Source organism: Rhinolophus sinicus, linkage group LG01 (genome assembly GCF_036562045.2).
Source record: "Rhinolophus sinicus isolate RSC01 linkage group LG01, ASM3656204v1, whole genome shotgun sequence".
NCBI lineage: Eukaryota > Metazoa > Chordata > Mammalia > Chiroptera > Rhinolophidae > Rhinolophus > Rhinolophus sinicus.
The window spans coordinates 184721710-184735876 of record NC_133751.1 but is presented as its reverse complement, the minus strand read 5'-3'; the positions used below and the strand labels follow the sequence as shown (position 1 = coordinate 184735876).

The 14167-nt window shown below is 44.5% G+C and overlaps 1 protein-coding gene and 1 long non-coding RNA gene across 12 annotated transcripts in view; one reads left to right on the top strand and one right to left on the bottom strand.

Moving 5' to 3' along the window:
• Positions 1 to 1481, bottom strand: part of CREB1 (cAMP responsive element binding protein 1) — a 59243-nt gene extending 57762 nt beyond the window's left edge. For 2 of the 6 annotated variants that reach the window (XR_002136985.2, XM_019726913.2), the window contains exon 1: positions 1237 to 1470. The gene's annotated coding sequence lies outside the window, so the exon portion shown is untranslated. Of the gene's footprint in view, positions 1 to 1236 lie in introns of all 6 variants that reach the window. The other 4 variants (XR_012498939.1, XM_019726914.2, XM_074341067.1 and 1 more) reach the window with 2 other exon arrangements.
• LOC109445030 (uncharacterized) overlaps positions 1455 to 14167 on the top strand; it is a 282305-nt gene continuing 269592 nt past the window's right edge. For 2 of the 6 annotated variants that reach the window (XR_012489466.1, XR_002136986.2), the window contains exons 1-2: positions 1574 to 1778; positions 7677 to 7842. This is a non-coding gene — a long non-coding RNA (uncharacterized LOC109445030). Of the gene's footprint in view, positions 1897 to 7676; positions 7843 to 14167 lie in introns of all 6 variants that reach the window. The other 4 variants (XR_012489437.1, XR_012489447.1, XR_012489461.1 and 1 more) reach the window with 4 other exon arrangements.

The following is a 14167-nucleotide window of genomic DNA, read 5'->3' as shown; positions in this document are numbered from 1 at the left end:
GGGTTACCTACTTCATGCGAGACAAATAATGGATACTTTTAAATGCCTATTTTTAGTTAGTATCTATCAATATTATTGAAGTTTAGATAGAAACATGTGGGCAACAGGGTAGGAGGTGGGATGGAGAAATCCCGAGGACCCAAACGCGGTTAGCAAGGTTGGGGAAAAAAGTGATGTAAAGCAAAAGTACATCGGCTAATATTCGTTTCAACGAAGTGTTTCAGAATGATAGATCTCAAGTGATAACCTTATTGAAAAGGGTTAAAACCGAAACTGTTTTCAAACACCAGCTTCCCTTTTACAAGATCCCAACAGTTTTTTAAAAGTTATTACAAATATGTTTTTCTTAGCACCCCCTTCCTCCCCAAAAGAATGCATTTCCATGACTACTGACTTCAAAAAAAAACACAAAAACGAGGGTGAGGGAGTCAAAATTATCTAAAAATGCACGAGCCCTCATCATCTCAACCAAGCAGAGAAAACAACAGTGTTTCCCCAATGTGGTGGGAGCAGGGGGAAAGGGCATGAATAAAATACAGGACGAGAGGAAACCTTTGGTTTCGAACTTTATTGCACAAAGAGAGAGCGGAGAAGAGGAGGTCAGACGTTGCCGCGCTTCTCCGCGCGAAGCGGGCACGGCAGACAAGGCGGCTACCGGGAAGGCAGGCACCTTCACCTCCTCTGCCCTCCGCGGTCGCCTTCTTCCTCCTTCACCCCCCGCAGGCACCCCGGCGGCGCTGCCCAGGCGGACGGCCGGGCCGGGGGCGAGGCGGGCGGCGGGGGCCTGGCGAACCGCATGGGGGCCAGCAGCGCCAAGATGGACCGGGCAGGGCAGGCGGCCTCCCCCGGGGCGGCTCCTGGCTCCCGGCTCCGCGCCCGCCCGGCCTGGCGGCGGCGGGAACGCGGGCGCCAGCTCACCGCGGCCAGCCGCCCGCACACACCCCTGGTCGCCGGCTCCCACCCCGCCCGCTGCCCGCCGCCCCCCGCCATGAGCGCCGCCGCTGGCTGCAGGCAGAGTCGCTGCCGCCCCGGCCGCCGCTGGCTCCAGTCCGCCGCCATTATTCTTTGTTCGCTGCGAGCGGCGGCGATGTTGTGGGGCTCGGGCGGAGGCTCCATCTTTACCGCGGCCCCTCCTGCGAGGGGAAGGCCCCGAGCGCGGGTGTCCGGCGCCTCCCCGTCCCCCCTCCGTCCCCCCGGCTCTCTCCGGCTCCTGCCTCCTCCTCCTGCTCCTCTTACCGGTGGTACAAGCTCCTCCGTCACTGCTTTCGTTCGCGGCCCGGATCTCGCTGGAGTTTTATTCTCTCCCCCACGTAACACACCGCGTCAAACTACACCTCCGCCGCGTCACTCACCAACACTCCGCTTCTCCCTGCCGCCCGGGCCACAGGCAGCAGCAGCCGCCGCCGACTGAGGAGCCGCAGCCAGGGAGCCAGCCAGCGCCGCCCAGTGCCGAGTGCGCAGCGGCCGCGCACGGAAACAGCCGAGTCCGGCCCGGAGGAGCTCGAGCGGCCCCGCCCCTCGCGCTGGAGGCGGAACTTCCCGAAGGCCTTCGGGCTCTTTCGGGCGAGGCGCAGGGGTTCCGCCAGGAGTAGGACGGCGAAGATAGGCTGGGACGAGCTGGGGGAGGAGGGGTCGAAGCCCGCTGGGCTTTTGCACCGATAAAACCTAGCGGCGGAAATTTGAAAGAGGAAGTGGGGTTGGTGTGTGGCCGGGTGGGGAATTCCCGAGGGGTGTCGACGACCCGATGGAAACCCCCGTGTGGGCCGACCCCTGCGGCGGTAAGCGGCGGGCGCTGGGGTGGCTGCGGCCGCCGGCCCGGGAACTTTCAAACGCTGCCGGGACGTGGAAGGCGCGCCGCGGGGTCTAGGACGCGGCTGGATGCGGGAGTCGTGAGAGGTGGGGAGGAGGGGCTGCTGCGGGTCTGCAAACGCCCCCAAGGCCGGGGTAGGCCGGGCGCTGGCACGAGAGGCCACGGCGCGGGCCGTGGGTGTAGCGGGGCCCCCGTGGGGAGGGCTCGCCTCCTCACTGCACCGGCCTGGCGGCCCCGCTCGGAATCAGCTGAGAAACCTGGCGGCCGCCGGCGACACTGTTCTATTTTGGGGGTGGGGGTGGGGGTGGGGAGGCTCCGGGACTTGTGGCGTCTTTGCGGGGTTCAGCCCGGCTGCGCGGGCATCCAGGGTCATCTTCGGCCCTCCAGGGCCTCCTAGCAATGACCTGCCCTGACCGAGGTTGCTCTTCGCCACTTTCGAAATGTCTGCCCTCCTGCCTCACCTGCCGCCTTTTTTCTGGCATCGTGCTGTGTCGCTTTCTTTTCACAGCCTGTTCTCTGCAGCAATGGTTTGCACCCACCGCACCCGGTTCTTCACCACCCACTCGGGCTCTAAACCCGACAGTGTGACTTCTGTTGCCTCGCGGCTACTGAAGCTCCTCTCTCAGAGGTCGTCCAAGGCCACGATGTTGAAGTCATTGTCCTTTTCATTGCACCCTGCAGCCCTCTCCCTGGGCTCTCAGGTCTTTTCTAATTTTCTTTCTGTCCCTTAAAGCAAACCTGTCTTTAGGAAGCTGGTGAGACGGTCCAATCCTGAACTCCACCCCGTATTGGCTTCCTGTTACCAAGAGTTGCCCTCCGTGGTACCCGTTTATTTTTCCCTTCGGGATCCATCATCTCCTGCTTTCTCAGGGACTTTGCGCTGAAGCGTGTCCCCCTTTCCTTCTGTTATTTTCAATCTTTCCATCTCTACTGGCTTTCCTGTTTAGGATTTAAACATGTTTAAGTCTCACGTTTCTTTAAAAAGAGTCCTTAAATCCCTCTCCATCCATGACTTAAGTTGTCTCTTTCCCCGTAGACGTTCTCTCATGTCCCAATTCTCAACTCTCTCCAGTGGAGCTTCTGTTCCTACCACTGGACTGAAGCAGTTCTGATTGGTTCCAGACAAGCTTCAGTCATCATCTTATGAGGCTTTCGTCTAGCATTGGACACTATCGACCACACCATCATCCAGATAGACTCTTCCCTCTGCTGTTATAGCAAAGTTTTCCTATTACCTCTCTGGTTGCTTTTTAACAACCCGCTTCTCCTTCTTTATCCAACTCTTAATTATTGGAATCCCACTGAACTGAGCCCTCTCCTTGAGCCCCACCATATACACTTTCCTAGGTGGGCTCATCCTCTTCCAGTACCTTCAGATACGCTCTGCCAAAGACTGGCCATCCCATAACTCCAGCCTAGATCTTGCTCTTAGCTCTAGATTCATATTCCAACGGCCATTACTGCAGTTTCATTGGATGACTGGGGCATGTCATACTCAACCTGTATATCATATTCCCTCCAAAACCCTCCTCCTGGAGCCCTGGGATCAGTAAAAGGCATCCTATCCATCTACTCATTTCAAGCCAGAAACCTGAGATGTCTCTGACACACATCACAATCACCTAGACCTGTCTGCCTTTACAAATGGACTTTGTGGCCTATCTCCCTTCCTATGACCACTTTTCCACACCCCACTCTCGTCTAAGCCACCTTCATCTCTTGCTTGAAGTGCTGCAAATAGCTACCGTCCATATGCTACGGAATTGCTCGTGGCGCATTCCATTACATTTGCCATGCTGCAGCCACCGTAATTTTACACATACAAATCTGATCAATTCACTACCCTGCTTGAATTCTTTCAGTGGCTTCCCTTTGCGTACTGAACAGTCTAAGCTCTTTGTTGTGGAGACCAGGCCCTCCACCACCTGGGCTTGTCATTCTCCCTAGCCTCCCCAGCTGTCCTCTTAGCTTTGCACTCCAGCCATATTAATCTTATTTTTTCCAGGCTCCTTTCACTTTCTGACCCCTACTGTAGGCTCTCACCGCAAGTTACTTACACATGCCATTCCCCTCCCTTGGAATTCTTTTCTGTCACCCTCTCCCACCTAATTGTAACATCCTTTTCTGATTTATTGTACCTGTAATTATTTATTTAGTGTCTACGTGAGGTCTGAGCCTGTGGGGACCATGTCTGTCTTGTTCACCACCAGCTTTTCCCCTTCCCTTTCATCCCTAGCACGAGCACAATGTTTAGACTATAGCGGTACTCATTAAATATTTATGGAATAAACAATGAATATCTGTGCGGTTCTGGGATAAATTCCTTAATATTTTTAAATCCCGGTTCAAATCCTGGCTCAGTCACTTATGGCTATGTGACTTTGGGCAAATTGTTCACTCTTGTGCCTCGGTTTTCCCATCTGTAAAATAAAGATGATGACAGCACCTGTGTCATAGTGTTATTGTGATAATTAAATGAGATCATTCATGGGAAACGTACTTGGAACAGTGTTTGGTATATGTGTATACATATTAAGTGTTAATTAAAATGTTGCCTGTTACTAGATTTTACTTGCATATCTCACCCTTGTGTCAAATACATTGTAAATTTGAGTTTAGTGTCTCCCTGCCCTTCTTCTTACCCTGTCCCTATACATGATACCAAAGTCTTGGCATTATTTACTCCTAGTCTATATTTATTACCTACCAAATATGGTCATTTATTATTTTAAAGTTTCCTCATGTTCTGCCTCTCTGTTCACACTGACCTTCATTTAGGCTGTACCTCTTTATGTTATAGTTACTTTGCTGACTTCCTAGGTGCTTTCTGACTGCAGGCCCACTCCCCCTGCTCACTTGTGCCCTAGTGAAGGTCCAGTGGGCCTCGGTTAGTAAATCCTGTATTCTTGCCTTCTTTCCTGGTCTCTTTGCACTTCACTTTGTTCACTCATTCATTCAACCATTCATTCATTCAAGTGCAAGTTATTTTACTAAGCAGTTTGGATATACTTCAGCTTTGAAATCTAGTCTCTCAATATCATATATTCTGCTCTAGCATCTCCATACACTGTAGAAATGAACTAGAAATATTAAACTTTCAGCATCCATTTTTTTGTCTCTGGGATTTGGAAGATACCCCCATTTTTTACTTAATTTTTTATTGGAAAATATGGTCAATATTGGGGAGATAAAAGTAGAGAAGAGCACATGGATATAACTTGACATAGTATTAAGTTAAGTGCCGCAAGAGAGGTCCAGAAAAGGGGGAGGGTCTCGTGAGATGATTATAAAAGTTTTCAAGGAGAAGATGATATTTGAGATCTTTTTTCTAACCACGGCTTCCTTTTCCTGTTATTTTTCTCTTGCTTCCGCTGTTGAACCTAGTTTTCACCCTCACTTCAAATTCAAGTTCCATGAACCCTGCTTATTCTCATCACTTAATTTGCTTTCCTGCCTAACCCCAAGGCTATGGTGACTTTTCTTGTTTATTCTAAAAATAAATGTCGAGTGGCACCTGCTTTGTGCCATATACTTTTAGAAATTGGGGATCAGTGCTATTAATGTTATCAAAGCTCATGAAAAAAATCTCATGATTTGAATTGGACTTTCCAAATAGTTTTCCAACCGAGAAGAGGAAAGCACTGATATGTTATAACTATTCCTGGTCTGTTTACTAGTTATGGTTCCCATGTAAATTAATATATTTCTTCTTAAAATTAATCTTAAACAATAATAACCAAAAAAACCCTTTTCCACTTCCTTCTCTATCTACTGCCCCATTTATTTTTTCTGTCTGTACAGTAAGTATCATTGAAACAGTGCTCTATTCACTACCCCACTTCCTTTTCTCTCATTTTCTGTTAAATCTCCAGTTATCTCTTGCAGTCACCAAAAGTGCTCTCCGTGTCACTTAATGTAATGGCCTGTGCTCAGTCTTTGTCTCACTTGACCCATCAGCAGTATTTGACACAGTTATCGTTCCTTCCTCCCTGAAGCACTTCTTTGCTTGTTACACTTGTTTCTTCAGTGTTACAGGACACTTTACTCTCCTGGTTTTTGTCCTGTGCTACTGGTCACTATTAATCTCCTTTGCTCACTGACCGCTTAATATTGGAGAATGCCAGGACTCTGTCCTTGGACCTCTTCTATTTCTATACCTGCTCCCTTAGTGATGTCATTCAATCTTAGGGCATTAGATATGGTCAGTATGCTCCCAACTCCCTAGTCTCAGATCCGCACTTGTACATATAGCCAGTACTTCAGCATCTCCACTTGGATGTTTTATAGACCTCTCCATTTTATTATGTCTGACACTGAACTCCTCATTGCCCATCCCCTCAAGAACCTTTCCCTACAGCCTTGTCTCTCAGTTAATGGCAACTCCATCATTCCCACCGCAGAGGCCAACTCAGTAACTCGTTCACCCCCATATCCAATGTGTCCTCAAACCCTGTTGGTATCAAAGTATGCAACCACTCTTTCCATCTCCACTGATGCCACCTTGGTTGAAGCTCCTGTCACCTTTGACTAGGATTTTATATCAGCCACACATACCCTTCATTCTGTTCTCAGTATAGTAGCCAGAGTGATCCTTTCAAACATAAAGCCAACCACACCATGATTCTGTTCAAAACTATCCCGTAGCTCTCCGTCTCAGAAAAAGAACAATTCTTACAGCTAGACCTGCAAGACCCCATTTCCTCTCTGCTCTCACTTCTGCTGTTCTTCCCTTCTCCTCTGCTCAGGCCTGTTGGCCACCTTTCTGATCCTCAAACCCTTTGGACATACTCGCTCCTCAGGGACTTTGCATGTGCTGTTCCCTCTGCTCAGAAGGCTCCTTCCAGACATTTTTATGTCCTCTTTACCTCTTCAGGTCTTTGCCCAGATGTCTCCATTTTCTGTGAAGCCTTTCCCTACTGTGATGAAAACTGTCCACCCTACACCCCACCTCTCTCTTTGCTCCTTTGCTTTCCCTTTTTCTCTTTGCTGCTGTATTTTTCTCCATAGCACGTATCACTTTCTGGTATGCCATATACTTCACTAACTTACTGTGTTGTCTGACCCCTCTAGGGCAGGGACTTGCGTCTCTCTTCACTGCTGTATTCTGAATATTTAGGATGGCGTCTTGTACATAGCTCACACTCAAATGTTTGTTGAGTGAATGCAGTTGAAATTCTGGATTTAATATTAATCTCCTGACATTTGGTTAATTTAAACAGGTCTCTCTCAGCCTAATCACCTCTGGATGCGTCTATAAATACTGAGTTTCTGTATTGCAGCCTGAATCATGGTGGTTCCACCAAAGTGTTGCCTTCTCGTGGGGTCTGATTTCAGCATGGCCACGCTCCCAGCCATCTCTGTCTCACTTCCATGTATAGTAGTCTCCCTCGTAATCCACTGTTTCACTTACCCACAGTCAAATATGATCTGAAAACATTAAATGGAAAATTCCAGAAATAATTCTTAAGTTTGACATTGTATGCTATTCTGAGTAGTGTGATGAAACCTCACACCGTCCTGCTCCATCTTGCCCAGAATGGGAACCGTCCCTTTGTCCAGCCTATACTCACTGTATCCTCCACTTGCCCTTTAGTCACTTAGTAGCCGACTTGGTTATCAGATCAACTGTATCAATATTGCAGTACTTGTGTTCAAGTAACCCTTATTTTTCTTAATAATGCCACATTCACATAACTTTATTACAATATCTTGTTGTAATTGTCCTACTTTATTATAGTTATTAATCTCTTACTATGCCTAATTTATAAATTAAACTTTATCATAGATATACATGTATGTATGTATGTATGTATGTGTAGGGAAAAAACATAGTATATACAGCGTTTGGTACTATCTGTGGTTTTAGGCATCTACTGAGGGTCTTGGAATGAATCCCCCATGCATAAGGGGAATCTACCATAACCTGAAAGAGCTGAGGACTCACTGAAGGTTTCTGATGTCCCCACGTCAGAACTGAAGAACTGATCGGCAAGATTCTGGTTGCTTCTCATTTCTGTTTTGAGGACCAAATGGTAAGCTGCATTCTCATCTTGCTTGTGACTTAAAACAATGTCATGTAAACCAAGTTTGCCTCTTATCCTCCTAGAAATTTCAAAAAGGCCAGTGGTTGACGATTAAAACCGGTAGCGGTAACAAGTGAAGATTTATCGAGTGTTTACTTTGCGCCAGGCACTCTTCTAAACACTTTTGACATATTAGCTAATTTAATCCTCATAATAACCCAGTGAGGAAAATACTAGTATTAGAAACATTTTATAGATGAGTCAGCTGAAACACAAAGGGATGAAGAAATGTCTCCAAGGTCTTACAGCTAGTGAGTGGCAGAGTCAGACTATGAACCCAGGCAGTCTGGCTCCAGAGCCCACATCCTTAATCAGGTGCTCCACTGCTTGGTTGGAGAATGAAAAGGGGAAGAGAGACTGTGCACTGAAAAGAAAGCAGGGTCACAATTCCGTCATGTACCCATATGTCTGTCATCCTAGAGCACCACAGTCATCCGAACTCTTTCTTCTGACTTCAGCCCTATTGCCACTTTCATGGGTGGCAGGACTCAGGCTAACTCTTGTTACCCTCCTAGGCAAATGAATAGGCTCCTTGAAGCTCTCTGCCAAAGCGTTGTTGCCCTCATTGCTTCACCAGCTCCTACTCTAGCTGAGCTCTGAAGGCTGTGTCGTTACCTCTGAGCATCTTATAGCTCCTCCCCAACCTCCCCGTTAAACACCTTGGTCTGGTTTACATACTTGCACTGTGTTTGTTTCCATCAAACACTTAGCACACTTGCTTGTCATTATTTGTTTAATTGTCTAGTTCTCCACGAGCCTGTAATCTCTGATTACATCAGCCTTCTTCATGGCTATATCCTCAGTGCCTAGCATAGTATTTGGCGTATTGGAGGAATTCAATACAATTTTTTGGAATGCGTTGCTATAGAATATCTGCAATTGTATGTATCCATGCATTTTCTTGTGGCCAGGCTAGGCCATCTTTTTGAAATGGAAAAGATAATTTTCTTTGAGTCTGCTTCCTTCTAGCTGTTGGGTTTTCATGTTGTTATTGCCCAGCCATAACGCTAGTTTTCAGTCAGTGTCTTTTTGTGCTTCAGATTCAACTAACATTCAACTGCTATGGGATAAGATGTTTCTCTTGGGCCATGCATATATATCTGCTAATTTAAATGGAGATAACCTCTTGGAGTTTCAGTTTCCTCAGCTGTACAACCAAGGTACTAATTCGCTTGTGCAAGATCAAACTGTAAGTTTGAAAATTGGGGTTTGAATTGAGAACTCCCACTTCTAAATTTAGCTTTCTCTTTTTCTGTACGATGCTGCCTTCATATCTCATCTCTGACCCTTGTCCACTAGTCCGTGGGTAGCACCCGTATTACTGAAATACGACAAGCATATTTCATATTCTTATCACATGCCCCTCCTTCAAAACTTTTTTTCCTCACTCCTTTGTTCTGTTTTACACTTTGTATTCATTTTCCTCCCATTTCTACTCTGCCAGATTCTCTCCCAAACAGTGGCACTCAGAGTTGATGAAAACATTTCTGGGGCCTGTCCTAATTTCGTGTGATGGATTGAAGGTTTTAGTGCTATTTGGCTATTTCGATTATTATTCCTATATGATCATTATATCTATTTTAGAAATAGAGCTAAGTGTCCCAGTGATTGGAACCAGGACTCATATTATTTGGGCTCCGGATCAGACAAGATGATTGAACACATGCTTTTTGCTTTGCTCATTCCTGACACCCACAGTAAAGGAATAAGGAAAGTATAAACCCCATAGTAGACAGAATAATGGTCCCCCATAGATATTCATGTCCTAATTCTTGGAACCTCTGAATATGTGATCTTACTTGGCAAAAGGGACTATGCAAATGTGATTAAGTTAAGGGTTTTGAGATGGGAAGATTATCCTGGATTAATGTGTAGGCCCAGTGTAATCACAAGGGTGCCTGTAAGGGAAAGAGGGAGGCAGGGGAGACACACTCACACACACACACACACACACACACACACACACACACACATTCGGAGGTGCTCCTCTGCTGGCTTTGAAGTAGAGGATGAAGTCCCAAGCCAAGAAATGTCGATAGCCTCTAGGAGCTAGAAAAGGCAAAGCTCTTCCCCAGAATGACCTGAGGAATCCAGCCCCGCCAACACCTTGATTTTAGCCCACAGAGACTGATTTTGGACTTCAGACGTCCAGAACTATAAGATAATAAATTTATGTTGTTCTAAGCGATGATGTTTGTGGTGCTTGTGACCGTGGCAATACAGTTCTAGTACAGCCCCTCAAGGACAAAAGACAGGAAAGGAGACTATAGCAACTGACAGATTCAACACACATTGAGAATATGGGATGGACAGAGGAAAGGTAACTGACTTGGCAGAATGGAGGAAGCTGATTCCTAAGTGCCTGCAGAAGGGATGGCAATAAGAAGAAAGCCAATCTGTCCTACAGAAACCCAGAAGAATTCAGGAATTGGAGGCCATACCTGTTTTATCCATTTGCAGCCCTGGGGAAAGAGTATGAAGAGAGGCCTACAGAACATTTGGCTATTTAAAAGTTACAAATCCTGCTAACAAACTGCTAACTAAAATATATTCTATCCTATCTTGAGAAATGCAAAGAAAGGCCCTCCATTTGGAAGTACTCCAATGAATTTAAGGAAAATTTTAAGCTTGAAAGAGAAACCGACAAACTATCCAGCCGAGTGACCAACCAAATAGGAAGTCTGATGTGTATGACTGTATTGAAATGAGACTGAAATAACTGGTAAAGAGTTTCTGATTAGTGATATGTGCTTTAAAAACCAAGTAAGTGAAAAGAGCAATAGTTACTAACTCCAGGGAAAACAAGAAGTTTGGCAGAAGAGGAAAAGTAATTGTAGTTATAGCGCTCAAATCTAACTAGAATACAAGATCCAAACAATGTAAATGCTCTATTAATCTAATTAAAGCTGTGACACATAGTGAAAGGAGCATGTATGTGGTGGGCATTCAGAGAAGGAAGAGAATAAATCTGCATTTCCATAATGAAAAGTCAATAAGTAATGCCTAAAGCAGAAATATCAAGTTACGACAATTAAAGCATGTTGTGTAGAGATACGGAGGTCAATTCCAAAGCATCACCTGAAAAAATCCACAGTGGCTGTTTCTAGGGAAGGCAAATACTCAGTGAGAAGGCTGTTGACTCTTTAAACTATGAGCATCTGTAACTTTGATAAAACTAAATTCTTAAAGACAAGAAATAAAAGATCTCGAGGGAAAAACATGATTGAAGATATTTTCCTGGATCTGAAAAATATGAGCATTAAGATGGAAAGGCATGAGCATTACGATTGAAACAGATATCTAAATCTCTTGAAAAAGGCCCACATCAAAGCACATGACCTTGAAATTTTAGAACACTGGTTATAAAAAAAGAACTTAAAAGCCTCTGGGAGGGGATGAAGGTACAGACAAAGGACTAGGAAGGACAACGGCACTGGGCTTCTTAATAGCATCATTGAAAGCTAGAAGACAATGTATTAATGCTTTCTAATTCTGAGGGGAAATGACTTCAAGTCCAGTATTCTGTTATCTTCAGACGCACCAGGTCTTTGTCTGTCATGCACACTTTCTCAGGAGGCTACTGGAAAATATGTGTTACCAAAATGAGGGAGTAAACCAAAAAAGAAAATCCAGGAAACAAGGTGTATCTGTCAGCTTAGGCTACAATGCAGTAACAAACAACACCAAGTTCTCCATGGTTTACAACATAAGTTTGTTTCTTCTCACCCATCATGTCCATCCAATAGTTCTGCTCCTCGTCACCTTTGTAATGGGACCCAGGCTAATGGAGCATCCTCTGTCTGGGACATTCTGAGAAGAGAGAGATGATAGATCTGTCTTAAGCTTCCACCTTAGAGTGACACATGTCCTTGGCCAAAGCAAGTCACGTGGTCATTTCTGAGTTTTATATGGCAGAGATATAAAATGCTTCCATAGGGTAGGATATCACAAGGCATAGCCAAGTCTGATGCCAATGGGGTGAGGAAATATAATGAACCCCAGTGCAGGAGCAGCAAATATTTTGAACAATAAAGGGAACCGCTGCATAGAAGAGAGAGAGACTCCCCAGGACAGCAGCTGTGAGGAGTAAGAGAACTCCAGGAGGAGGGTCAGGTTGGGGGAGAAGGATTGGCATCGATAGCTTTTCTGACAGGTTTGATTATTAGAGGGCTGCCTCTGTGAGTAGGTACTAGATGGATAGGGAGAGGGTGTGTAGGAGATCTGTTTTCTCAGCTTTTTTTTCCCCATCCAAAGTGAGTTTTAAAAAGCTATATAATAATTTAGTAGAAACTTAAATTATTTTTTAAATGGATAGCAATTTAGCTGTGCTTTGTCTGATGTGCTTGTGCGTGTGCTGTGATGTGTACATGTCCTGTGTTTGTGTATATGTGTGATTAGGGCAGTTCTTCTCAAACTGTGGTAGGGAATAGTTTGTTACTCGTCTGCAACAAGGTGGGTACCGAAATTGAGAATAAGCATTTCTAAACTTCAGTAGCAATTTAACACAGTATTTTATGCCTGTTGAAACCAATAACACAAAATTTGGGGGCTTTTATCTTATATTCTTTGTCTTTAAAAATTTTTACTTTTCTAGTAATTCGTTTCTACTGTAGTTTACAAAAATTTGCTATGAATTGGAAATTTTTAAAATGTGGTTGCTTACCACAGATAGTTTTATAAGCACTGATTTAGGATATAAAGGTAAGGCTTTAGGTTGAATATATTTTGAGAATTATTGTGCTACAACAATCAGCAAATGGCCAATACTACATTTTCTGACCATCCTTCTTCCTCCACAATTCTGAGAATTTTATGTAGAAAGAACAGAAGCATATTGAGGTCAGCATTCCCAACCCTCTCATGATAAAATTGTTTACAACATTCTTCTCTGCCTCCATCCTGCCCTCTCAATAAAGTACCTGGAAAGAACCCAAAGAAAACAGCAGTATTTTCCAAGAAGTCATGGGAAAACATCATTAATAACCCTGAGAAGGTGGAGACATTTGACTGTCTAAGGATAACAAGTGTACTTTTTTACAGTACTGTCCAAATTCTGCATTTTTGATTGTACTACTCTTATACTCGTGTTAATAGTCAAATATCTAAGCCATTAGTAATATAAAAATATTCTCTTGTTTTTTTAAACTGTCTTACTAGGTTCTCACTCCATTCCCATCAGGAGTGATGTTTATGCCCATGTTTATTAAAAGAAAACATCCTCCTAAATGTGTTTTGGGGCTTAAAAACTGATGCTTTACTGTGATAAAGCAAAATGCAGTTTATCATAGGCTGTATTTCAGAAGTACCAGAGCACATTTCTTCAGAAGAGTGACATTTCTTTCAATATGTAAGTAAATATGAACCTCTCAATGCTGAGGTTCACATGCATCTTGATAAAACTTATCTCATCTCTGTTTAGTTGTTCAATCATGTATATTGTCCTGGTGATATTGGGAAACAACACAGCTGACACATGCCCTAACAGGAATTGTTACTACCTAAACTCAGGTACAGGATACAACGGTTCAAACCACGCCCCAACAAGCAACCCCCATCTCTGCATAGTGAAAGGCTATGAAAACATGGGTAGCTTATGAGGTAAGAGTTACTGTATCTGCTAAAACTAACTGTATCAAGGTATCTGACTTGTATGTTCAGATACTTAATGAGTGATACTCAAGTTTTCTTTTTCACACACAACACACTTATATCACTAACATCCAAAGATAGGATGGGAGAAGGGACGCTGTCTATTTTCAAAAGCTCCTTCCACCTAAACGTGTGTCCCTTCCTCACCCTGCCCCCTTCTATAAGGAATTTAGAAAGAGGTTACTTGTTTGGGAGTGTAAGGATGATAGGGAAAGAGAGAATAGATCTTTTCGTCTGTACAGATCCCTAGGCAACAAATGAGAATAAGAACCCTAACAAAATTTCAATGTCATGACTGCCAGTGTCCTTTTTTTTGTAGACTTTTCTCAGCAAGGAATCTAGTCCAGTCAGCTAAATTCTTGTATCTTAGTATTTGACATACATTTTTAGGAAGGACCTATCAAAAATGACGATTTAGTGTGTGTTTCTATACACTGCATTAACTACATTGTTGCTTCTTCCAGGAAATACCTTGTTGCCAAAAGAGCTTAGAGGGGATACACAAGTGCATGCTGACTCTGCACACTCAGATTTTATATCATTAGGCTCTTTCATCTATAGATCAGGAAAAATACTTTGTTTCATCCTCATCCGTTGGAGCAGATCCCTTCCCAGTTCTGAGATC